This window comes from Hylobates moloch, unplaced genomic scaffold (assembly GCF_009828535.3).
Source record: "Hylobates moloch isolate HMO894 unplaced genomic scaffold, HMol_V3 SCAFFOLD_19, whole genome shotgun sequence".
NCBI lineage: Eukaryota > Metazoa > Chordata > Mammalia > Primates > Hylobatidae > Hylobates > Hylobates moloch.
In genome coordinates, this window is record NW_026652294.1 from 75,064,329 (window position 1) to 75,090,854 (window position 26,526).

A 26,526-nucleotide genomic window follows, 5' to 3' on the forward strand; every position below is an offset into this window, starting at 1 on the left:
CTTAAAATAGTTACTATTTATTTTCTTTTTAATTTAGTTTAATTTATTTTTTATTTTATTTATTTATTTATTTATTTATTTATTTATTTATTTTGAGATGGAGTCTTGCTCTGTTGCCAGGCTGGAGTGCAGTGGCACGATTTTGGCTCACTACAACTTCTGCTGCTCAGTTTCAAGTGATTCTCCTGCCTCAACCTCTCGAGTAGCTGCGACTACAGGCGTGTGCCACCACGCCCAGCTAATTTTTGTATTTTTTAGTAGAGACGGGGTTTCACCATGTTGGCCAGGATGGTCTTGATCTCCTGACCTCATGATCCACCCACCTTGGCCTCCCAAAGTCCTGGGATTACAGGTGTGAGCCACTGTGCCCGGCCTATTTTTATTTATTTATTTATTTTATTTTACTTTAAGTTCTGGGGTACGTGTGCAGAACATGCAGGTTTGTTACATAGGTATACATGTGCTATGGTGTTTTACTGCACCCATCAACCCATCATCTAGGTTTTAAGCCCCACATGCATTAGGTATTTGTGCTAATGCTCTCCCTCCTGTTGTCTCACACCCCCTAACAGGCCTGGTGAGTGATGTTCCTCTCCTTGTGTCCATGTGTACTCATTATTCAACTCCTACTTATGAGTGAGAACATGCAGTGTTTGGTTTTCTGTTCCTGTGTTAGTTTGCAGTTTGCTGAGAATGATGGCTTCCAGCTTCATCCATGTCCCTGCAAAGGACATGAACTCATTCTTTTTTATGGCTGCATAGAATCCCATGGTGTATATGTGCCACATTTTCTTTATCCAGTCTATCACTGATGGGCATTTGGGTTGGTTCCAAGTCTTGGCTGTTGTAAATAGTGTCGCAATAAACATAAGTGTGCATGTGTCTTTATAGTAGAATAATTTATAATCCTTTGAGTATAGATCCAGCAATGGGATTGCTGGGTCAAGTGGTATTTCTGGTTCTAATCCTTGAGGAATCACCACACTGTCTTCCCCAATGGTTGAACTAATTTACACTACCACCAAAAGTGTAAAAGCATTCCTATTTCTTGGTAGCCTCGCCAGCATCTCTTGTTTCCGAACTTTTTGATAATCACCATTCTAACTGGCATGAGATAGTGTCTCACTGTGGTTTTGATTTGCATTTCTCTAATGACCAGTGATGAGGACCTCTTCAAGGAGAACTACAAACCACTGCTCAAGGAAATAAGAAAGAACACAAACAAATGGAAAAACATTCCATCCTCATGGATAGGAAAAATCAATATTGTGAAAATGGCCATACCGCCCAAAGTAATTTCTAGATTCAGTGCTATACCCACGAAGCTACCACTGACTTTCTTTGCAGAATTAGAAAAACTACTTTAAATTTCATATGGAACCAAAAAAGAGCCCAGATAGCCTAAACAATTGTAAGCAAAAACCACAAAACTGGAGTCATCATGCTATCTGACTTCAAACTATACCACAAGGCTACAGTAACCAAAACAGCATGGTACTGGTACCAAAACAGATATGTACACCAATGGAACAGAATGGAGACCTCAGAAATAACACCACACATCTACAACTATCTGATCTTTGACAAACCTGAAAAAAACAAGCAATGCAGAAAGGATTCCCTATTTAATAAATAGTGCTGGGAAACTGGCTAGCCATATGCAGGAAACTAAAACTGGACCCCTTCCTTATACCTTATACAAAAATTAACTCAAGATGGATTAAAGACTTCAATGTAAAACCTAAAACCATAAAAACCCTAGAAGAAAACACAGGCAATACGATTCAGGACATAGGCACAGGCAACGACTTCATGACTAAAACACCAATAGCAATTGCAAAAAAAGCCAAAATTGACAAATGGGATCTAATTAAACTAAAGAACTTCTGCAAAGCAAAAGAAACTATCATCAGAGTGAACTGGCAACCTATAGAATGTGAGAGAACTTTTGCAATCTATCCATCTGACAAAGGGCTAATATCCAAAATCTATGAGGAACTTCAACAAATTTACAAGAAAAAAAACAGCCCCATCAAAAAGTGGGCAAAGGATATGAACAGACACTCCTCAAAAGAAGACATTTATGTAGCCAACAAACATATAAAATAGTTACTATTGATGGTGAGAACACTTAAAATCTGCTGTATTAGCAATTTTGAAATATACAATATGTTGTTATTAACTATAGTCACCATGTTGAACAATAGATCTATTGAACGTATTCCTCCTGTCTAACTGAAATGCGAATATTCCTTGACCAACATCTCGCACCATCCCTCACACTTCCAGCACCTGGTAACCACCTTTCTACTCCGTGCTTCTGTGAATTTGACTTTTTTGTATTCCACATGTAAGTGAGATCATGCAGTATTGATCTTTCTGTGCCTGGCTTATTTTACTTAACATAATGTCCTTCAGATTCATCCATGTTGTCACAAAATGGCAGGATTTCCTTCTTTTTAAAGGCTGAAATAGTATTCCATTGTGTACATATACCAGGTTTTCTTTATCCATTTATCTGTCAATGGACATTTAGGTTGATTCCACTTATTGGCTATTGTGAATAAAGCTGCAATGCACATGGGCATGCAGACATCTCTTCAATATACTGATTTCAATTTTTTGGATGTATATCCAGTGGTGGGTTTAGGTAATTCTATTTAAAATTTTTTGAGAGACTTCTAAACTGTTTTCCATAATGGCTGCACTAATTTACATTCCCCTCAACAGTGTACAAAGTTTCCCTTTTCTGCACATCCTTACCAACACTTGTCTTTCATCTTTTTGATAGTAGCTGTTCTAATAGGTGTGAGGAGATATCTCATTGTGATTTTAATTTGCATTTCTCTGATGATTAGTGACATTGAGCTTTTTTGCATATACCTGTTGGCCATATGTATGTTTTTTTTAATGTTTATTCAGATCCTTTGCCCATTTTTAAATTGGGTTATTTGTTTTCTTGCTATTGAATTGTTTGAGTTCTTGAGTTCCTTATATATTTTTGATATTAATCTCTTATCAATTGTATGGTTTGCAAATACTTTTTCCTATTCCGTAGGTTGTCTCTTCACCATTGCCTTCTTTCTGCATTCAAAGCACATTCTAGTTCAAACACTGGCCTCTTGCAGCTGTCAGCTTCTGCTTAGTCAGACATAGATGTAACAAACTCACCTTGTACTTGCTTTGAGTCTCACTGCATTCCCACCCATCATGGGTCCAGAGAAATTCTGTGCTTATGGGGCATACTGAACATTATGTGGGATTGGGGTGGCAAATAATGGCAGCACACATGCTTATTGCCATATCCTGTGTTCAGGCTCCATCATCCTATTGCACTTCACATAAAAAATATAAATTTAAAGAAAAAAGTAACAACTTCAAGACAGTAAGAGTAGATTATTAAACCAAGTGCAGAACCTTTCTGATAATGTGTTCTGTGCAACTATATAGGTTGCACATCCATAAAGCCAGCCTTGTAGGGTATGAGGAGGAATAGAAGTTACAGTAATTCTCTTTGACTTCACCATTCATTTATAGAGCACCTGGGAAAGCGCTTCTGGACTTAAGCCTCATGAGAAAGATGCTCCTAATGTATGCTTTCTCCCTCACTACCTTATAAACAGCCCTCACCCTTCTCTCTCTTTGTTCGAACCTCCATAATCAAACCTCCAAGTTCCTCAGTGACTCCACTTTCCCTCCTGGAAAGTTCTGAGAGATATGTGTTCCCCTCTTTGTCAGGACTTATGGAATCTCTTATCTGTTCATTCAAGAAAAAGAGAGAAAGAGTTGGGATGTGGACACTCATCCCATAATCAAGGATGAAGATGACTATGAATGCTCCAATTTCAGGTCAGTTTCCCCATCACAGAGAGATGCAAAATACTTTTCCTATTCACTTAAGAAACATAACCATATCACCAAGACAAACATTTCATTATTTTCTAAGAGAATATTGCCTACAGTCATATTAAGGACATGTTATTCTATTTAGTGACTTTAGTCTTTCTCCCTTGTGAATAATAGACCCTTCAATTATTTTGTTAAGCATTATGTAGTTCTTAACATTGGCTTGCTTTACCAGAAAAAAACCATGCTGGTTGAAAGTGGCTCTCTCCAGTGAAGAGGGAGAGTGTATATTTGGCCCTTCCTTCTCAGACATCCAGGCCCTTCTCCACCTCTGGTCACTTGATCTTGGACTGTAAGCATATTTCCCTTTTCAATGGGCATCTAATAGTCAGATAACTTATGCTCCCATTATCTGATAATAGCTTAATGAATCTCATTTCTAGAATTTTTATCTTGAGAGGAGACTTTTATAAGTGAAAGAGGGAGGAGGGGGAGGAAGGGAAGGAGGAGAAAGAAATGATGGAGGAGAAAAATCATTTTTAATATCAAAAGTTTTATATGTAATAGAGGATGCAAAGGCAAAGGATAACCCTGCTAGTTATTAAGTTTGTTTTACATGGAGAAACAGTTAACCTTATGAAAATAGAAAGAAAACTATACTGAGAATTACATACTCCAGGGTAATAGTGGGGCTTTGCTGAACTCCTTTGACAAACACTCTACTAATTCAAAACAATTGTGTTTCCTTGAAACAAAAAAAGCTTCACAATTCTTTTTCATTCAGTTAAGAAAAAAAAAAAGCTCAGATTCGATAAATATCCTAGCACCATACTAAAAATGATTCCATGGTAGTGAGATTGGGAAGCTAGAATATTATAGGATAAACCCTATAGACCACTTCCTTCATACTGTTTTAAATGTTAAAGATAAAATAAATAAAATTAAAGAAGGCTAGAACGAGATGTCAGGAAAACTTGATGTGTTTCCCTCTGACCCTTAAATAACATATTTTATTGAATTATCACCTACCGGGGAAAAAGTCTCACAAAGCCTTCCGGCTCCTGCACACCTCTCCGACATTCTTCTTTCCTACTCTCTGCTTCACAATTTTTTCTCCAATGAATTGTTTACAATATCCCTTTATACCAGGCTGTGTCTTCATACCTTTGTTCATACTATCTTCCTTTTGTGAATTTTTTCAACTCCTCCCCAACCAGCCTTTACCTAGCTATTGCCTATTCATCCTCAGCTCAAATATGGTGATCTCCAGGGAAACTTTCCCTTCATTCATCTCCAACCTGAAGTTGACTTAAGTATCCCTTCTGGATATTTCCAAAAGACCCCATTCACATCTCCATCGCTGTACTTAACTCAGAAAAATTCCCTTGTGCTATGCACCACCTGTGTCACTTTACTATGAACTCCTTCAAAGCAAGGACGAAGTGTTGTTATTATTTTTTAATTCTCCAGACCACAACAGGCAGTCAGTAGATGTTCATCAAACGAATGAATAAATGACTCATTGAGTCTAACAAGCTGAAAAGAAAACTATAATCTGGAGAGGCAAAGTGGCTTTCCTAAGACCTCATCACTAGCGTAAGACTTGTATCCAGCTCTCCTGAGCTCAAGTCATTTCTCCATAAACAATAACTTAGAAATGCCTAATAATAGAAAAAAAATGGTTGTTAATTTGGTTTAAAAAAAAATGAAAGTCAGAGAAAAAGTACTGAGACTGAAATCACTAAGGCGTGTGGATATGTTTTCACTTTAAGAAAATTAAGTGGTTTTCTGAATTTAGATGCCATTCCGCCCCTTTAAGGATAAAACACCGAACTTACCATACTTAGCGCTCAGATTTGTACTTGGTAAATTTATTTATAAGATTAAAGATGTAAACTGGCTCATTAAAGAGTGTCAAAAGCTTGTCAAACATCAAATAGCTGTTACATAACAACATTTTGAAGTCTAGGTTATTATATACAGATTGCATTTCCACTTTAAAAAAATTTCACATCCTAAAAATTCAGGGAAAATCACCACTCAGGTTTTTCCAAACTCCAAACAACCTGAAAGTGTTCAGAGCCCTTTGAGTATTCTACAACCTGGCTGGAGATAGTCTACACAAAATATTGTTATTCTCACTCAAAATTATTACTGTAGGCAGGGTGCAGTGGCTCATGCCTGTAATCCCAGCATTTTGGGAGGCCAAGGTGGGTGGATCACCTGAGGTCAGGAGTTTGAGACAAACCTGGCCAATGTAGTGAAACCCCATCTGTACTAAAAATACAAAAATTAGCCAGGCGTGATGGCGGGTGCTTGTAATCCCAGTTACCATGGAGGCTGAGGCAGGAGAATCGCTTGAACCCAGGAGGCAGAGGTTGCAGTGAGCCAAGATTGGGCCACTGCACTCCAGCCTGGGTGACAGAGACTCCATCTCAAAAAAAAAAAAAAATTATTATTGTAATTTCAGCAAGGGGGAAATCAAATGAGGAAAGATGTGGATTCTTTTATTTCTTAAGTGTTTAAAAGCCAAGTATTGTATGAAAAACTATGCTGAAAAATTTTCCTGCTCCATTCAACCCCCAGAAAGTTTTTTGATGATGCCTTGTTGATTACCCACCCAATATTTATTTCCCTCTTCCCAAGAGCACCCCATTTTCATTTATACATCCACGGTTACCTTACCAGAAGCTATGTGTCTTAGGAGTAATCTTATTCCTTTGCTAATGATTGGTTCAGGAATGAGGAGTAAGACACAGTACTGGCTAGTGAGGTCAAGGAGAACTTGTTGAGAGTTTCTGGAAAATGTTTGTTTATCTTTAAGTGAGAGCTGTTGGAAGAAGTTATGCACTAGTGAAGCTGGGACTGCCATTTTGTGAAGCCAACAGAGGAGAACAGAGCCTAAGAACCAGCTTTGGGAAAGAAAGCTAGTGCTTGCCAGATTAAGCCAACTCTGAAGTCTGTTCTACTTCTAGACTCAGTGTTGAGTCAATATACTTCATTATTGTTTAAATTTCTTGAGTTTCTGTACTTGCAGTGGAAGGAATCTTGTTTAATATGCAGCAAAATAGTGATTCCATTAATATATCCAGTGTAAAACTCTAAGAAATTTTTTGCTTTAAAGTTCTGCTGCAGAGTGGCACAGCAGAAGCAGGCAGGCCCATAAATTTATTCAGCTTCTATTTTTCAGTTCTTGGGCTATTGGGGGGTTTGGAGGGACATCAAATGTTTTAAACTTATTCTCCATCACTTTACCTCTCACATAGATAACTGTCTATGTGTTCAGTTTAATGGATGTTCTCATAAAATTCTGATATTATCGCCTCCTGCATTTGAGGACCGTGATTCCACTAGCTAGTAGTGAATATATTCACCCTACACAGAGTAAATTGTGTGGTTCTGATTAGCTTCTTGGGGCCTTCAATTATTCAGGTACCTCATTAAATGTTGTGTATTCTCAAGGAATGTCATTGTACTATGAAAATCCCAGAAACTTTATCCTGAATTCTTGGGGTTATTCCACTTAAGTGGGTGCTTTTTGGGACGGCACAGGTCCTAAACACTCGAAAGATTTAATGTTAATGAGTTACTTAAAGAATTTGTTATGGAATTAAGAAAGAGATACAGTGCTATAGTTACCAGATTAAGAAAATTACTTATTTAATCCTATTCTTTTGATTAAAAGATTTTCACCAAGAAACTGGCTAAATATAACACTTTTGGTCAAATTAATTTTGAGGTATTGGAGGGAGTCTAAATGATACAATGTTTATTCTGATATTGTATATGAACACAATAATTATTATAATTGCTCAAATTTATTTTTATATACTGTCAACTAAGCATTATACTCAAGTGTTTTGCTGTGTTATCTCATTTAACCTTTACAACAGCCCTTTGAAATAGGTTCTGGTATTTTCTTCACTTTGCAGATAAGAAAATTAAGGCTTAAATAAGTTTCAGCAATTTTCCTAAGATCTCCAGAGCCTATGTTCTTAACATCTATTCTAAATAGTCAACAGACTATATTCTAAACAGCTAACAATGTTATTGAACTTCCAAAAAGGCAATGTAGTCTTCAATTGCCTTTATAATTGAACATTATTAAGAATCTTTAAAATGGCCAGGTCAGAAATTTTACCTCAGGTAAGTAAGATTATATCTGAGGCATACTGCCAAATACTAGGCTTCACAATTCAGGGAAGACAATAGCAAACAAGAGTTCAACCATGGGAACACATCAGATATGGTGGAAGTCTGAAAAACATCTCATACAGATTGGGCAAACTATTTTGCCAGGTTGACTATTAATTTTCTTAATGATACTTAGAGAAACAATACATGTGCATTGTAGAAAAATAAAAAATACAGACAAAAGAAAAAAAGAATGTCACATACCACCATCCAGAGATTGCCATTGTGAACACCTTAGTGCATATCTTTTGAATTGTGTGTGTGTGTGCCTGTTGTTTAATTTTTTAACAGTCTTTTTTAAAAATGAATTTTGAAAACCAAAGGCCAGTTGGGCCCTGGAATATTCTATATTTTAAGAATTTGTTCAGTTGTGTCCTCTTACTTTATCTCCTGTGGAAGTGATTTTAAAGGCTTGATGGATTCAGGTGAAACACTATGAAAAGAATATCATAGATGATATTGTGTACTTCATGTTTTATCACATCAGAAGACACAGAACTTCTAGTACATTTACCATTAATTTGATAAGATTGACATTCTCTGGAGTAATGACAATCTGAACCTGCTATTGTGTAATTTTATTTTATCTCTTGTGATTAGAAATTATTCTGTGTAATATCAGCTTGGCACAAAATGAAGTTCCAGTGTCCCAACATCCATTTACCTAAGGATTTTAACCTTGATAAATCTTGTCTGAATCAATAAGTTAAATAGAATTTGTGAAATGCTATTGTCCTAATTCTGTCATTTCTCCCACATTAATTAATTGGCATTTAAAGTAGAGCTTTCCCTCATCAACTGTTTTGAGCCTCACTTACCTCCTTGTATGATTATGAAGTTATCTAGATGATGGCTGTAAACTTTTAAATCCTAGAAGTATTCAAAGGAACACATAAAGTTACTAGATATGTTCATAATGCCTGGAAAGAAGAATACATAACTGTTTATACATTTAAATCTAGTCCTCTGGAAAATGAAGTAGATTTATTATGCATTGTTCCAGAGGGAAGTTTTGGGAAGGCAACTATTAATGCAACACAGGGAATAAGTTTCTTGTAATTAAAGACACCCATTAATGAAAGGTTTTTCTCACAAAGTGGTAAGGAAATATTTGCCTCTAGAAATATCAGAGGCTGAAACTGTCATGGTTATTAGTCTTTAAGTCTATCCTCCTCATTGAAATGTTAGAATTATAAGAAAATATAAAGATCTTCAGTAGAATGGAAAAGTCAACAGAAACAATGCTGATCTTATAACACCTCAGAAAGCATACTAGTAAGTCAAAAAAAAATCCTAATGAATCTCAGTAATATAGCCAAATTCTAAGAGATGCAAACTGAGTGGGGGTCCTTACCTTTGCATTCGTCATATTGGGATTGATAGAAATACCTTCTGGGGGAAATGGAGAAGTAAATATGGGCCTGATTCTCTGTGAGGGAAGTAAAGGCTTTAGGAGTAGGCACTGAATTGTGGACTTCAGCTTTTTTCCTCCACCCAGGAACAGTTTACATCCCCCAGTTAGGTGGATTGAATCCTGGTATAGCATATTTAACAAAATATTAGAATAGTTCTGATAAAGAAGTATACCATTGGACATCTCTTACTGCTCATCCCTGCTTGCTATTTCTTTTATTTCTATCCCTGTGCTCAGTCCCAGTCCTTTAGGTAGAAAATAACCAATCCTAAAACTGAAGACTAAAACAGTGTTGGATATGGTGCAAAGATAAGCCATGTGTCTTCTGATGTATATCAGAGCAAAAAGAATACCTGCCTTGAGAATCATGCAGCCATCCTCTGCACCCACAGCCACTAACTTCGTTAGTAAAAAAGCAAAGCTCTAAAACAGAACACATGTTCCAAGTTCAAATATTGATAAGAATGACAACTTGGATTTAGTCCAAAGTGACTTTCACTTTGTAAATTACCAAACCAGCAAAATTATATGAGATGAAGCATGCAAGTTAGTAGATGCCTCTCTGGTAACTCCTAATATTTTTTATGGCAGTGCACCTGAAGTTTAGTGATGAGTGTGGCTGCAAATGAAATAAAATCTTCCAGGCTGGTAGACGTGGACCCACCAGTTGGTATCTTTTATGCTACTTGGGCTGGTTAGGAGGCACATTATTTTCATATTGGAAAATCTGTGCTTTGGGAGGCCAAGGTGGGTGGATCACCTGAGGTCAGGAGTTTACCAGCCTAGCCAACATGGCGAAACCCCGTCTTTACTAAAAATACAAAAAAATTCGCTGGGCATGGTGGCACGCACCTGTAATCCCAGCTACTTGGGAGGCTGAGGAAGGAGAATTGCTTGATCCTGGGAGGTGGAAGTTGCAGTGAGCTGAGATCACACCACAGGACTCCAGCCTGGGCAACAGGTGAGACTCTGTCTCAAAAAATAAAAAAAAAAAAAAAGAAAATCCGTGCTGTGCCAGAGCATATATGCTTCCATATCCTAGCTCTTATTATATCATTAGTCTACTTGAGTTTTTAGTACAGTAGGTCTGGCTGTGACCTGACACCTTGCCAAAGAGGGAAAAGAGAACTCTATTTAGAAGAAAACATAACTCAGTGGACAAAGAAAAAGACTGGCTATGATTACTAATGGATGGGTTGATAATAACTTAAAATGCATGGGTACAGGATATGTATTCCTTGACTTTGATTCCAAACAATAAGAACATTTCTTAATTCACATAACAAGAAGTCCAGAGATGAATGGGCTTCATAACTGATTGAGTCAGCAACTCAATTATGTCACCAAGGATTCAGGTTCTTTCTACGTCTCAGCTTTGCTTCACTGCTTGTCATAAATTTGTTATCTGCTAGATATCTCCCAGCAGATAGGGGAGAATTTTTTTCCTTTGTTCAGTTTAATAGGAAAGAGAAAAATAATCCCACCACCTCAGTGATGAAATGTAACCCCTTCTTTTGAATCTAATTGTATCCCTTTACTTTTTTTAAGAGATGGGGTCTCACTATGTTGACCAGGCTGGACCCCAATTCCTGGGCTCAAGCAATCCACCCATCTCAACCTCCCAAGTAGCTGGGACTATAGGCACACATCAGTGTACCCAGGCTCTCCTTTTACTATTGTACTTTCTTCTTTCTTTTTTCCACATGCTAAACAGAGTAAACAAGACCCGCCTCCTCCCCTCTCATCCTGTTTCTAGGCAGCTGTGTAGTTGCTGACCTAATGACCCTCTTATTTACCTCAGATCTGCATTAGGGTAGCAGTTGATTATGACTTGATTCCCCATTTTCTACTGCTCCTTATTGTTAGAGATACATCATGAACCCTGTGGGGATAAGTGGCAGGGAAGAATTTGAACAGTCTAGTCTCATAGCACCAACGTCATCAAACTAGCAATAAATCCGATCTCAATTCCTATGTGTTTTTAATTCTCTCTCATTCTTGCATATTTCTATTTCCAATAATACTATACCATTTTAGTGTGCACTTTCTTAATTAGTTGTGTTGCTCTGTAATAAATCCGTGCTTATTTATATAGTATATTGATACCCAAACATTTCGTGAAATGCCGTGATTCCTCCTGCCTGGGAGAGTTGGGCCAAACTTCATAGGTAAAGGGCACAGTCCTCCACAAGCATGCCTTCACTTTATACACTAGCCACAAGTCTGGGGTCCCCAGTTGTTGTAGTCCATTTTGTGCTGCTCTAACAAAATATCTGAGACTTGGTAATTTATAAAAAATAGATATTTATTTTCACTGGGCTCCGGGAAGTTCAACATCAAGGCTTGGGCTATTTGGTTGTGTGCTATGGGCTACTCTTCTGCTTCCAAGATGGCACCTTGTTGCTACATCGTTTGGAGGGAGGAACACTGTCCTCACATGGCAGAGGTGAACGGGCAAACCAACTGAACAATGAGTCAAGTTGCTTTTACAGGGGCCTTAATCACATTTACAAGGGAGGAACCCTCATGGCCTAATCACCTCTTAAAGACTCTACCTATTAATATTATCACATCACATTGCCCACACCTGAGTTTTGGAGGGGATACATTCAAACCATAGCATCAAGCCTCCTTTACCTTCTGATCAGTTGGCTACAAAGTCAGGGGTTCCCACTACCCCCTCAGTTTTGATGATTCACTAGAAAAACTCACAGAACTCCGGAAGGCACTACACTTGTGAGGACAATTTTGTTATAGCAAAAAGATACCATCAGAACCAGTGAAAGGGAGAGTCATATAGAGACACATAGAGCAAGGTCTGAAAGGGTCCAAACACACAACTTCTATTATCTTCAGGGATGCATTACCCTCGCAGCCAATTGATACCTGACAATACACAGAGTACTGTCATCAGGAAATCTCATTTGAGCCTTTGGTGTCCAGAGGTCTACTGGAGCTTGAGCATGTACTGCTCATGAGACTGATCTTTAGGCTACAGCCCATCCTGGAGGCTTAGGCTAATGCCTTTAGCCTCTAGTTCCTCTGGATGTTAGAGCTGAGGTAGTATGTTCCAAAATCTTCATCATAAATCACACTGTTGGACTGTTCACTAGTAAAAGCTCCCAGGCAAACAAAAACATTCACATCAAGCAGGACATTCTTGGGGCCTAGAGATCTCCACCCAGTAGCCAAAAGCAAAAGGCAGAGCTCTCTTTGCGTAAAGTTAATTCTTCACTATACAAATCCAAGTCCTTTTACAGAATGTGCATTTATGATTTTTAGTCAGCACTCTAAGTAAACAATTTTTCTCCCTAATCCTGTGTAGAATTTTTTTTTTTTTTTTTTTTTTTTTTTGAGATGGAGTCTCGCTCTGTCACCCAGGCTGGAGTGCAGTGGTGTGATCTTGGCTCACTGCAAGCTCCGCCTCCTGGGTTCATGCCATTCTCCTGCCTCAGTCTCTCTGAGTAGCTGGGACTACAGGCGCCCGCCACCACGCCCGGCTAATTTTTTTTTTTGTATTTTTAGTAGAGACGGGGTTTCACCGTGGTCTCGATCTCCTGACCTCGTGATCTGCCCGCCTCGGCCTCCCAAAGTGCTGGGATTACAACCGTGAGCCACCGTGCCCGGCCCTGTGTAGAATTTTTAAATCAATCAATGCTACATTAGTGATTTTTAAAATTTAAGAAATGCATGAATTGAAGTATATCTTTCTCTTCATGACAAAGATTATGTAATTTTTAGTAAGAAATAAAGGAATATTTTAGGCTGGCAGTATTGGCAGTGAATCTCCCTGAATCATTAATAAAACAGAAAGAACAAGTGATAATAAAAGCAAAAATTCAAGCACAATATCTACAACTAAACTAGGCAATAAAATATTCTCAAAAACCTAAAATATAAATAAGTGGTGACAAATAGCCCACTTTATAAGATCCATCAGTGTCTGTGCAAGAGAAAGCTGAGGAAAGGCAACAAGATGTCCCCGAGAATGGAAGAACCTCAAAATCACCAACATGTACTCACTGGAAATTGCCAGAGGACAATCTGAGAACAGAATCTAAAACGTATACTTTTAGAGTCAAATTCACAGGGACAGAATAAGACAGTTATTGTAAGTTCTGAACTGTTAAGATTGTATGGCCCTAAGGACTTTAAAAACTAAGACATCTGAGGCTCTTATTGGGACAAGGTCACACTTAGGAGAAACTGCTTGGAATATAACCCACATTGGGCAAGACAGGGACAGTAGTGGGTGGGGAAAAGAGAAGGTCTGGATAAAATGGGAAGGAGGACAGGAGGCAGCAGACTTTGAAAAGTAAGAGAATATATATTTTATCACTTCCAGAAAAAATAGCAAAGACAGTCCTAGATCACACCAGCAAAAATGTTAACCTAATCCATTCCTACACCCAGAATGTATAGAAAAACTATTTTTACTTAAATTAAGCAATGGAGAAGAATCATAATTGAATCCACACAATTTTATTATAAGACAAAATAAAATAAAGAGAAAAATAATAGCTGCAGAAGTGGCTGAAATATGAAGCATGGGGAAAAGGAGAGAACTGTAAAAAGAAGAAAATTTAGAAAGCTGAATTTGGTTCCCTTGAGTCTTTGGCCAAAGATTAAGCAATGCAAGTACAAAATAAGGCAGTGGAAGGCCAAGAAAAGCTATGAGTTGAAAGGGGATTCCAGAGCTTGCACAGGGCTTGGAGATGTTGGGTTTCTGCCTAGCTTGAGTGAGACACTTAAATAAACCCACAGACATGCAATTGACACACAAGAAAGGCCAAATGTAATGAGTAGGCTATTCCAGCCCCAGACTAGACCTGCCATATTAAAGCTTATAAATAGTCCTCTAAAGGATCAAGCTGATGCACAAGTAAATTAACTACCTGCCATAACAAAGTTCAATCCTCTTTACAAAAGGGAACAAAATTGATGGCATTCAATAAAAAATTACTACATATATAAATAAGCAGGAAAAGGTGGCCTACAATTGAGAGGAAAATCCATAATACTGAGACTTACAAATCACAGAAATTATGTATTAGAATGTAGTGTTAAGGCATATATGTTTAAGAATACAAAGTAAAACAAACATAATGAAAGAAACCACTAGGAAATCTCAATAGAGAAATGGAAACTATTTAGAACAAACAAGACTTTGGAATGGAAAAATACAATATCTGAAATTAAAAATTCACTGGATGGGCCTGAAAGCAGACTAGACACCAAAGAAGAAAATATCATGGGACTTTAAGACAGATTAATAAAAAAAGTCCAATCTGAAGACAAGACAGAAAGACAATTAATGAAAAATAAACAGAAGCTCAGAAACTTGTAGAACAGTAGCAAATGGTTTAATGCATAAGAGAAGAGAGCTCAGATACAGATCCACACTTAGAGAGTTAACTGATTTTCTCCAAGGGTAGCAAAGCAATTCAATAGGGGAAAGAATAGTCTTTTCAACAAACAGTGCTAAAGCAATTGAATACCTCTATAGAAAAAAAAAATGAACCTTCATCCATATTTTTTCCTTTTTACAAGAAAAAGATCAAAATAGATAATAATCTGAAATGTAAGTTATAAGACTAGAAGAAGATAGGAAAAAAATAAGTTTAACCTTGAGATAGGCCAAGATTTTTTGACAGGACAGAAAAAGCACTAGCCAAGAAACAAACAAACAAAAACATAAAACCTGATAAGTTGGACTTCATCGAAATAAAAATCTCTGTTCAACAAAAAACACACTAAGAAAATTAGTGGGTCAGGGCCAAGATGGCTGATTAGATGCAACTGCAGTCCAAGGCACTTACAGAGAGGAATGAAAGGAGCAAGTGAATTCAGTCAGCACCTTCAACTGAAATATCCAGGTTCTCACACAGGGACTGACTAGGCAAACAACCCACGAAGAACGAAGAAAAGCAGAGTGGGACAACAGACAGCCTACTTGGGAGCAGCACAGAGGCAAAGGAACCCCCACCCCAGCCAGGGGAAGCAGTGAGTGATTGTGTGACCCTGCCCAGGAAACCATGCTTCTCCCATGGATCCTTGCAACCTGTGGATCAGGAAATCCCCTCATAAGCCCATGCCCTCAGGGCCTTGGGTCCGATAAACAGAGCTGTGTGGAGTCTAGGCAGAGCAGCTGCTCAGGCACACACAGAGACCCAGGAATTTTACATACTTCGGCCCCAGGATCCCCAGCAAGGTGGGAGATCTGTCCATATCCCTAGGAAGAGGGCTGAATCTAGGGAGCCAATCAGCATTGTTCTGTGGGTCCCACTTTCACAGCACCTCACAAATTAAGACCCACTGGCTTGGAATTCCAGCCAGCCAATGGCACAGGCTGGAGTCTGCCTGAGGCGGGACCAAGTTCCCAGGGGAGGAGTGACTGCCATCTCTGTAGGTCAGTAGACTCAGCCATTTCAGCCTGCCAGCACTGGAGAATCCTAGCTGTCCAGATGAGGAAGGGTCCCCCACAGCACAGCACAACTGCCTTGTCAGCTGTTAGCCAGACTGCTTCTTTAAGCAGGGCCCCGATCCATTCCTCCTTACTTGGAGGGACCTCCCTGCAAGGGCTTTAGCCACTTCAGCCAGAGTTATACAGACAGCTCTGATTTCTCCTTGGGCTGGAGGTCATGGGGTAAGAGGTGGCTGCTATCTCTGTAGTTTGGTAGACTCAGCAGTTCCAGCCTGCTAGCTGTGGAGAACCCAAATGGTCTGGATGAGTAAGGGTCCCCCTCAATGCAGCACATCTTCTCTACCAAAAAGCAGCCGGACTGATTCTTTAAGCATGTTCCTGATCCTGTTCCTCCTGACTGGGTGAGACCTCCCAACAGGTGTCTCCAGCCACCTACTACAGGCATGCTCAAACCAGCAATGGGTCAGTACCCTCCCAGGACAGAGCTTCCAGAGGAAGGAGCAGGCTGCCATCTTTGCTGTTTCATAGTCTTCACTGGTGATACCTCCAGGTATGGGGAAAACCAAGGCAGCTAGGTTATGGAGCAGACCGCCAGCAAACCACAGCAGCCCTATGGAAGAATGGCCTGACTATTAAAAGAAAAACAAACAAAAAAACCCAGCAATATCCACAAAAAAAGATCTCACAAAATCCCATTCAAAGGTCAGCAACCTCAAATATCAAAAGTAGATAAGCCCACAAAGATGAGAAAGAATCAACCAAAAAATGCTGAAAACTCAAAAAACCAGAGTTCCCCTTCTCTAAATGACCACAACACCTTTCCAACAAGGGTGCAGAACTGGGCTGAGGCTGTGATGGCTTATTGACAGAAGTAAGCCTCAGAAGGTGAGTAATAATGAACTTCACTGAGAGCTAAAGGAACATGTTCTAACCCATTTCAAAGAAGCCAAGAATCATATAAAACAATACATGAACAAATAGCCAGAACAGCCAGTTTAGAGAGGAATGTAACCAACTTGATGGAGCTGAAAAACACAACATGAGTACAATGCAATCACAAGTATCGATAGCAGAATAGACTAGGCATAGGAAAGAATATCAGAACTGGAAGACTACCTTTCTGAAATAAGACAGGCAGACAAGAATAGGGAAAAACGAATAAAAAGGAATGAACAAAACCTGCAAGAAATATGGGATTATGTGAAGAGAATGAACCTACAACTGACTGGGGTACCTGAAAGAGATGGGTAGAATGGAACCAAGTTGGAAAACATACCTCAGGATATTATCCAGGAGGACTTCCCTAACCTAGCAAGACAGGCCAACATTCAGATACAGGAAATGCAGATAACCCCAATAAGATACTCCACAAGAAAATCAACTCAAGACACATAATCATCAGATTCTCCAAAGTCGAAATAAAAGAAAAAATGTTAAGGGCAGCCAGAGAGAAAGGCCAGATCACCTACAAAGGGAAGTCCATCAGACTAACAGCAGACGTCTCAGTGGAAACTCTATAAGTCAGAAGAGATTAGGAGCCAATATTCAACATTCTTAAAGAAAATAATTTTCAACTCAGAATTTTATATGTAGCCAAACTAAGCCTCCTAAGCAAAGAAATAAGATCCTTTTCAGACAAGCAAATGCTGAGGGAATTTGTCATCAACAGCCCTGCCTTGCAAAAGTTCCTGGAAGAAGCACAAAATATGGAAAGGAAAACCCGTTACCAGCCACTATAAAAACACACTGAAGTACACAGACCAGTGACACTATGAAGCAGCTACATTAGCAAGTGTGCAAAATAACCAGCTAACACCATGATGACAGATCAAATTCACACATAACAATACTAACCTTGGTTTCCTGGGCAAGATGGCCTAATAGCAACAGCTCCTGTCTGCAGCTCCCAGCAAGACCAACACAGAAGGCGAGTGATTCCTGCATTTCCAACTGAGGTACCTGGTTCATCTCACTGGGGCTGGTTATACAGGTGGTATAGCCCACAGAGGGTAAGCAGAAGCAGGGTGAGGTGACACCTCACCTGGGAAGTGAAAGAGGTCAGAGAAATCCCACCCCTACCCAAGGGAAGTTGTGAGGAACTGTGCTGTGAGGAATGGTGCTATCTGGCCCAGATACTACACTTTTCCCACAGTCTTCACAACCTGCAGACCAGGAGATTCCCTCGGGTGCCTACGCAACAAGGGCCCTGGGCTTCAAGCATGAAACTGGGTGGCTGTTTGGGCAGACACCAAGCTAGCCACAGGAGTTTTTTTTTTTAATTTTATTTTTTCATATTCCAGTGGCTCCTGGAATAGCAGCAAGATAGACCCTTACCAGTGGAAAGGAGGCTGAAGCCAGGGAGCCAAGTGGTCTTGCGCAGCACCCACTCCGACAGAGCCCAGCAAGCTAAAATACACTGCCTTGAAATTCTCGCTGCCAGCACAGCAGTCTGAAGTGGACTTGGGATGCTCGAGCTCGGTGGGGGTACGGGCATCTGCCATTACTGAGGCTTGAGTAGGCGGTCTTCCCCTCATAGTGTAAACAAAACCACCTGGAAGTTTGGACTGGGCAGAGCCCACCACAGCTCAGCAAAGCCACTATAGCCAGACTGCCTCTCTAGATTCCTCCTCTCTGGGCATGGCATCTCTGAAAGAAAGGCAGCAGCTCCAGTCAGAGCATAGAGTCGAAACTCTCATCTCCCTGAGACAGAGCACCTGGGGGAAGAGGCAGCTGTGGGTGCAGCTTCAGCAGATTTAAACATTCCTGCCTGCCAGCTCTGAAGAGAGCAATGAATATCTCAGCACAGCCCTTGAGCTCTGCTAAGGAACAGACTGCCTCCTCAAGTGAGTCCCTGACCCCAGTGCCTCCTGACAAGGAGATACCTCCCAGCAGGGGTCAACAGACACCCCATACAGGAGAGATCTAGCTGGCATCTGGCGGGTGTCCCTCTGGAACAAAGCTTCCAGAGGAAGGAGCAGGCAGGAATCTTTGCTGTTCTGCAGCCTCTGCTGGTGATACCCAGGTAAACAAGATCCGGAGTGGACCCCCAGAAAACTCCAGCAGACCTGCAGAAGAGGGGCCTGTTAGAAGAAAAACTAACAAACAGAAATAAATAGCATCAACATCAACAAAAAGGATGACCACGCAAAAACTCCATCTGAAGGTCACCAAAAGCAAAGACCAAAGGTAGATAAATCCAAGAAGATTTGGAAAAACCAGCACAAACAGGCTGAAAATTCCAAAAAACAGAATGCCTCTTCTCCTCCAAAGGATCACAACTCCTTGCCAGCAAGGGTACAAAATTGGATGGAGAATGAGTTTGATGAATTGTCAGAAGTAGGCTTCAGAAGGTGGGCAATAACAAACTCCTCCAAGCTAAAGGAGCATGTTCTAACCCAATGCAAGGAAGCTAAGAACTTTGATAAAAGGTTAGAGAAATTGCTAACTAGAATAACCAATTTAGAGAAGAAAATAAATGACCTGATGGAGCTGAAAAACACAGATGAGAACTTCGTGAAGCATACATGATTATCAATAGCTGAATCGATCAAGCGGAAGAAATGATATTAGAGATTGATGATCAACTTAATGAAATACAGTGTGGAGACAAGATTAGAGAAAAAAGAATAAAAAGGAATGAACATAGCCTCCAAGAAATATGGGACTATTTGAAAAGACAAAACCTACATTTGATTGGTTAACTGAAAGTGACGGGGAGAATCGAGCCATGTTGGAAAACACACTTTAGGATATTATCCAGGAGAAATTCCCTAACCTAGCAAGACAGGCCAACATTCAAATTCAGGAAATACAGAGAACACCACAGAGATACTCCTCAAGAAGAGCAACCCCAAGACACATAATCATCAGATTCACCAAGGTTGAAATGAAGGAAAAAATGTTAAGGGCAGCCAGAGAGAATGGTTGGGTTACCCATAAAAGGAAGCCCATCAGACTAACAGCGGATCTCTCTGCAGAAATGCTAAGCTAGAAGAGAGTGGGAGACAATATTCAACATTCTTAAAGAAAAGAATTTTCAACCCAGAATTTCATATGTAGCCAAACTTAGCTTCATAAGTGTAGGAGAGATAAAATCCTTTTCAGACAAACAAATGCTGAGGAATTTTGTCACCACCAGGCCTGGCTTACAAGAGCTCCTAAAGGAAGCATTAAATATGGAAAGGAAAAACTGGTACTAGCACTGAAAAAACAAACCAAAATGTAAAGAACATTGACACTATGAAGAAACTGCAACAACTAATGGGCAAAATAATGAGCTAGCATCATAATGGCAGGATCAGATTCACACATAACAATATTACCCTTAAACATAAATGGGCTAAATCCCCCAATTAAAAGCCACACACTGGCAAATTGGATAAAGAGTCAAGACCCATCAGTGTGCTGTATTCAGGAGACCCACCCATCTCAAATGCAAAGATACACATAGGCTCAAAATAAAGGGATGGAGGAATATTTGCCAAGCAAATGGAAAGCAAAAAGAAACAGGGGTTGTAATCCTAGCCTCTGGTAAAACAGACTTTAAACCAAAAAAGATCAAAAAAGACAAAGAAGGGCATTAAATAATGATAAAGGGATCAATGCAACAAGAAGAGGTAACTATCCTAAATATATATGCACCCAATACACGAGCACCCAGATTCATAAACCAAGTTCTTAGAGACCTACAAAGAGACTTAGACTCCCACACAATAGTAGTGGGAGACTTTAACACCCCACAGTCAATATTAGACAGATCAACAAGACAGAAAATTAATAAGGATATTCAGAACTTGAACCCAGCCCTGGGCCTAGTGGACCTAATAGACATCTACAGAACTACCCACCCCAAATAAACAGAATATACATTCTTCTCGGCAGCAAATACCACTTATTCTAAAATCAACCACATAATTGGAAGTAAAACACTACTCACCAAATGCAAAAGAGCGGGAATCATAACAGTCTCTCAGACCACAGTGCAATCAAATTAGAACTCAGGATTAAGAAACTCACTCTAAACTGCCCAACTACATGGAAACTGAACAACCTGCTCCTGAATGACTACTGGGTAAATAATGAAATTAAGGGAGAAATAAATAAGTTCTTTGAAACCAATGACAACAAAGACACAATGTACCAGCATCTCCGGGACACAGCTAAAGCAGTGTTTAGAGGGAATTTTATAGCACTAAATGCCCATAGGAGAAAGCAGGAAAGATCTAAAATAGACACTCTAACATCACAATTTAAAGAACAAGAGAAGCAAGAGCAAACAAATTCAAAAGCTAACAGAAGACAAGAAATGACTAAGATCAGAGCAGAAATGAAGTATGTAGAAACACAAAATAACACTTCAAAAAAATCATCGAATCCAGAAACTTTTTTTTTTTGAAAATGTTAACAAAATAGATAGACCACTAGTCAGACTAATAAAGAAAAAAAGAGAGAAGAATAAAATAGATGCAATAAAAAATGATAAAGTGGAGATCACCAATGATCCCACAGAAAAACAAACTACCATCAGAGAATACTATAAATACCTCTAGGCAAATAAACTAGGAAATCTTGAAGAAATGGATAAACTCCCAGACACATACACCTTCCCAAGACTAAACCAGGAAGAAGTAAAATCCCTGAATAGACCAATAACATGATCTGAAATTGAGGCAGGATAGCTTACCAACCAAAAAAGGCCCATGACCAGACAGATTCACAGCCAAATTCTACCAGAGATACAAAGAGGAGCTGGTACCATTCCTTCTGAAACTATTCCAAACATTAGAAATAGAGTGAATCTTCCATAACTCCTTTTATGAGGCCAGCATCATCCTGATACCAAAACCTGGCAGAGACACAACAAAAAAGAAAGTTTCAGGCCAATATCTCTGATGAACATTGATGTGAAAATCCTCAAGAAAAAAAAAAACAAAAAAACTGGCAAACCGAATCCAGCAGTACATCAAAAAGCTTATCCACCACGATCAAGTCAGCTTCATCTTTGGGATGCAACGCTGGTTCAACATATGCAAATCAATAAACGTAATCCATCACATAAACAGAACCAATGACAAAAACCAAGTGATTATCTCAATAGATGCAGAAAAGGCTTTCAATAAAATTCAATAGCCCTTCATGCTAAAAACTCTCAATAAACTAGGTATTGATGGAACATATCTCAAAATAATAAGAGCTATTTATGACTAACCCACAGCCAATATCATACAGAATGGGCAAAAACTGGAAGCATTTCCTTTGAAAACCGGCACAAGACAAGGATGCCCCCTCTCACCACTCCTATTCAGCACAGTATTGGAAGTTCTGGCCAGGGCAATCAGGCAAGAGAAAGAAATAAAGCATATTCAAATAAAAAGCTAGGAAGTCAAATTATCTCTCTTTGCAGATGATATGATTGTATATTTAGAAAACCCCATTGTCTCAGCCTGAAAATCTCTTAAGCTGATAGGGAACTTCAACAAAGTCTCAGGATACAAAATCAATGTGCAAAAATCACAAGAATTCCTCTACATCAATAATAGACAAACAGAGAGCCAAATCATGAGCAAACTCCCATTCACAATTGCTACAAAGAGAATAAAATACCTATGAACACAACTTACAAGTGATGTGAAAAACCTCTTCAAGGAGAACTACAAACCACTGCTCAAGGAAATAAGAGAGGACACAAACAAATGGAAAAACATTCCATGCTCATGGATAGGAAGAGTCAAAATTATGAAAATGGCCATACTGACCAAAGTAATTTATAGATTCAATGCTATTCCTATCAAGCTACCATTGACTTTCTTTACAGAATTAGAAAAATCTACTTTAAATTTCATATGGTAACAAAAAAGAGCCCGTATAGCCAAGACAATCTTGAGCAAAAAGAACAAAGCTGAAGGCATCAGGCTACCTGACTTCAAATTATACTACAAGGCTACAGTAACCAAAACAGCACGGTACTTGTACCAAAACAGATATATAGACCAATGCAACAGAACAGAGGCCTCAGAAATAACACCACACATCTACAACAATCTGATCTTTGATAAACCTGACAGAAACAAGCCATGGTAATATGATTCCCTATTTAATAAGTGGTGTTGGGAAAACTAGCTAGCCATATGCAGAAAACTGAAACTGGGCCCCTTCCTTACACCTTATACAAAAATTAACTAATTAAAGATTTAAACATAACATCTAAAACCATAAAAATCCTAGAAGAAAACCTAGGCAATACCAATCAGGACATAGGCATGGGCAAAGACTTCATGACCAAAACATCAAAACCAATGGTAACAAAAGCCAAAATTTACAAATGGTATGTCAGTAAAGAGCTTCTGCACAGCAAAAGAAACTATCACCAGAGTGAATAGGCAACCTACAGAATGGGAGAAAATTTTTGCAATCTATCTGTCTGACAAAGGCCTAATATGCAGAATCTACAAGAAACTTCAACAAATTTACAAGAAAAAAAAACATCAAAAATTGGGCAAAGGATATGAACAGACACTTCTCAAAAGGCATTTATGCTTCCATAAGCCGGCAACGTACATACGAAAAAAAGCTCATCATCACTGGTCATTACAGAAATGCAAATCAAAACCATAATCAGATAGTATCTCACATCTGTTAGAATGGCAATCATTAACAAGTCAGGAAACAACAGATGCTGGAGAGGATGTGGAGAAATAGGAATGCTTTTACACTGTTGGTGGGAATGTAAATTAGTTCAACCATTGTGGAAGACAATGTGGCAATTCCTCAAGGAACTATAACTAGAAATACCTTTTGACCCAGCAATCCCATTACTGGGTATATACCCAAAGGATTATAAATCATTTTACTATAAAAACACATTCACACATATGTTTATTGCAGCATTATGTGCAATAGCAAAGACTTGGAACCAACCCAAATGCCCATTAATGTTAGACTGGATAAAGAAAATGTGGCACATATACATGATGGAATACTATGCAGCCATAAAAAGAATGAGTTCATCTCCTTTACAGGGACATGGATGAAGCTGGAAACTGTCATTCTCAGCAAACTAACACAGGAAGAGAAAACCAAACACTGCATATTCTCACTCATCAGTGGTAGTTGAACAATGAGAACATATGGGCACAGGGAGGGCAATGTCACTCACCAGGGCCTTTCAGGGGGTGGGGGGCAAGAGGAGGGATGGCATTAGGAGAAATATCTAATGTAGATGACAGGTTGATGGGTGCAGCAAACCATCATGGCACAGGTATACCTATGTAACAAACTTGCATGTTCAGCCCATGTATCCCAGAACTTAAAGTATATATATCTAATATATATGTGTATATATATAATATATAAGTATATATATTATATATATAATGTATAAATATTATATATATTTAAAATATATATATGCTAACCTTTAATGTAAATGGGCTAAATGCCCCAAATAAAAGACACAGAATGGAACGCTGGATAGAGTGAAGACCCATTGGTATGCTGCCTTCAAGAGATCCATCTAACATGCAAAAACAAACATTAGGATCAAAATAAAGGAATGGAGGAAAATTTACCAAGCAAATGAAAAACAGAAAAAAGCAGATGTTGCAATCCTAATTTCTGACAAAACGGACTTTAAACCAACACAGATTAAAAAGAAAAAGAAGACAAAGAAGGATATTACATAATGGTTAAGGGCTCAATTCAACAGGTAGAGCTAACTATCCTAAATATATATGCACCCAATACAAGAGCACCCATATTCATAAAGCAAGTTGTTAGAGACCTATAAAGAGACTTAGACTCTCACACAATAATAGTGGGAGACTTGAACACCCTATTAACAATATTAGTCTATCAAGACAGAAAATTAACAAAGATATACAGGGCCTGAATTCAGCTCTGGATCAAGCGCACCTAGTAGATATCTACAGAACAGTTTACCTCAAAACAACAGAGAATATACATTCTTCTCATTGCCATGCAGCACTTATTCTAAAATTGATTACATAATTTGAAGTACAACTCTTTTCAGCAAATGTAAAAGAAATAACTGAAATCATAACAGTCTGTCAGACCACAGCACAAACAAATTAGAACTCAAGATTAAGAAATTCACTCAAAACTAGCTGGGCGCAGTGGCTCACACCTGTAATCCCAGCACTTTGGGAGGCCAAGGCAGGCAGATCACGAGGTCAGGAGTTCAAGACCAGCTGGCCAATATGGTGAAACCCCGTCTCTACTAATAAAATACAAAAAATTGCCCGGGTGTGGTGGCACACACCTGTAGTCCCAGCTACTCAGGAAGCTGAGGCAGGAGAATCGCTTGAACCTGGGAACTGGAGGTTGCAGTGAGCCAAGATCATGACATTGCACTCCAGCCTGGGTGACAGAGTGAGAGTTTGTCCCCCCCCAAAAAAAAGAAAAAAAAAGGAATTCACTCAAGATCACACAACTACATGGAAATTGAACAATCTGCTCTAGAATGGCTCTTGGGTAAATAGTGAAATTAAGGTAGAAATCAAAAAGTTCTTTGAAACTAATGAGAACAAAGTGATAACATATTATCCTGGGATGCAGCTAAAGCAGCATTAAGAGGGAAATTTATCGAACTAAATGCCCACATCAAAAAGATAGAAAGATCTCAAGTTGACGACTTACCATCACAACTAACAGAACCAGAGAACCGAGAGGAAACAACTCCCAAAGCTAACAGTAGACAAGAAATTATCAAGATCAGAGCTGAACTGAAGGAGATGACATGAAAACCCTTCAAAAAACCAACAAACCCAGGAGCTTGTTTTTTGAAAAAATTAATAAAATAGATAGACCACTAACTAGACTAATTAAAAGAGACACAATCAGAAATAAGAAGGATAACACCACTGATATCATGGAAATACAAACAACCATCAGAGAATATTATAAACACCTCTATGCACACAAACTAGAAAATCTAGAAGAAATGGATAAATTCCTGGACCCATACACCCTCCCAAGACTGAACCAGGAAGAAACTGAATCCCTGAATAGCCCAATAATGAGTTCTGAAATATAGGCAGCAATAAATAGCCTACCAACCAAAAAAAGCCCAGGACCAGATGAATGTATAGCTGAATTCTACCAGAGGTACAAAGAAGAACCGATAATATTTCTACTGAAACTATTTCAAAGAATTGAAAAGGAGGAACTCCTCCTTAACTCATTCTATGAGGCCAGCATCGTCCTTATACCAAAACCTGGCAGAAATACAACAAAAAAAGAGAACTTCAAGCCAATATCTTTGATGAACATTGATGCAATAATCCTCAATAAAATACTGTCAAACTGAATCCAGCAGCACATCGAAAGCTTATCCAGCATGATCAAATTGGTTTCATCCTTGGGATGCAATGTTGGTTCAACATATGCAAACCAATAAATGTGATTCATCACATAAACAGAACTAAAGACAAAAACCACATGATTATCTCAAAAGATGCAGAAAAGGCCTTTGATAACATTCAACATCCCTTCATGTTAAAAACTTTCAATAAACTAGGCATTGAAAGAACATACCTCAAAATAGTAAGAGTCATACATGACAAACTCACAGCCAATATCATAGTGAGCGGGCAAAAGCTAGAAGCATTCCCCTTGAAAACTGGCACAAGAC

General features: G+C 38.9%; 1 long non-coding RNA gene across 1 annotated transcript in view; it reads right to left on the reverse strand.

Moving 5' to 3' along the window:
* LOC131381996 (uncharacterized) overlaps positions 1-26,526 on the reverse strand; it is a 132,939-nt gene that overhangs the window by 48,875 nt on the left and 57,538 nt on the right. The window contains exon 4 of the long non-coding RNA XR_009211124.1: positions 8,859-8,910. This is a non-coding gene — a long non-coding RNA (uncharacterized LOC131381996). The remainder of the gene's footprint in view (positions 1-8,858; positions 8,911-26,526) is intronic.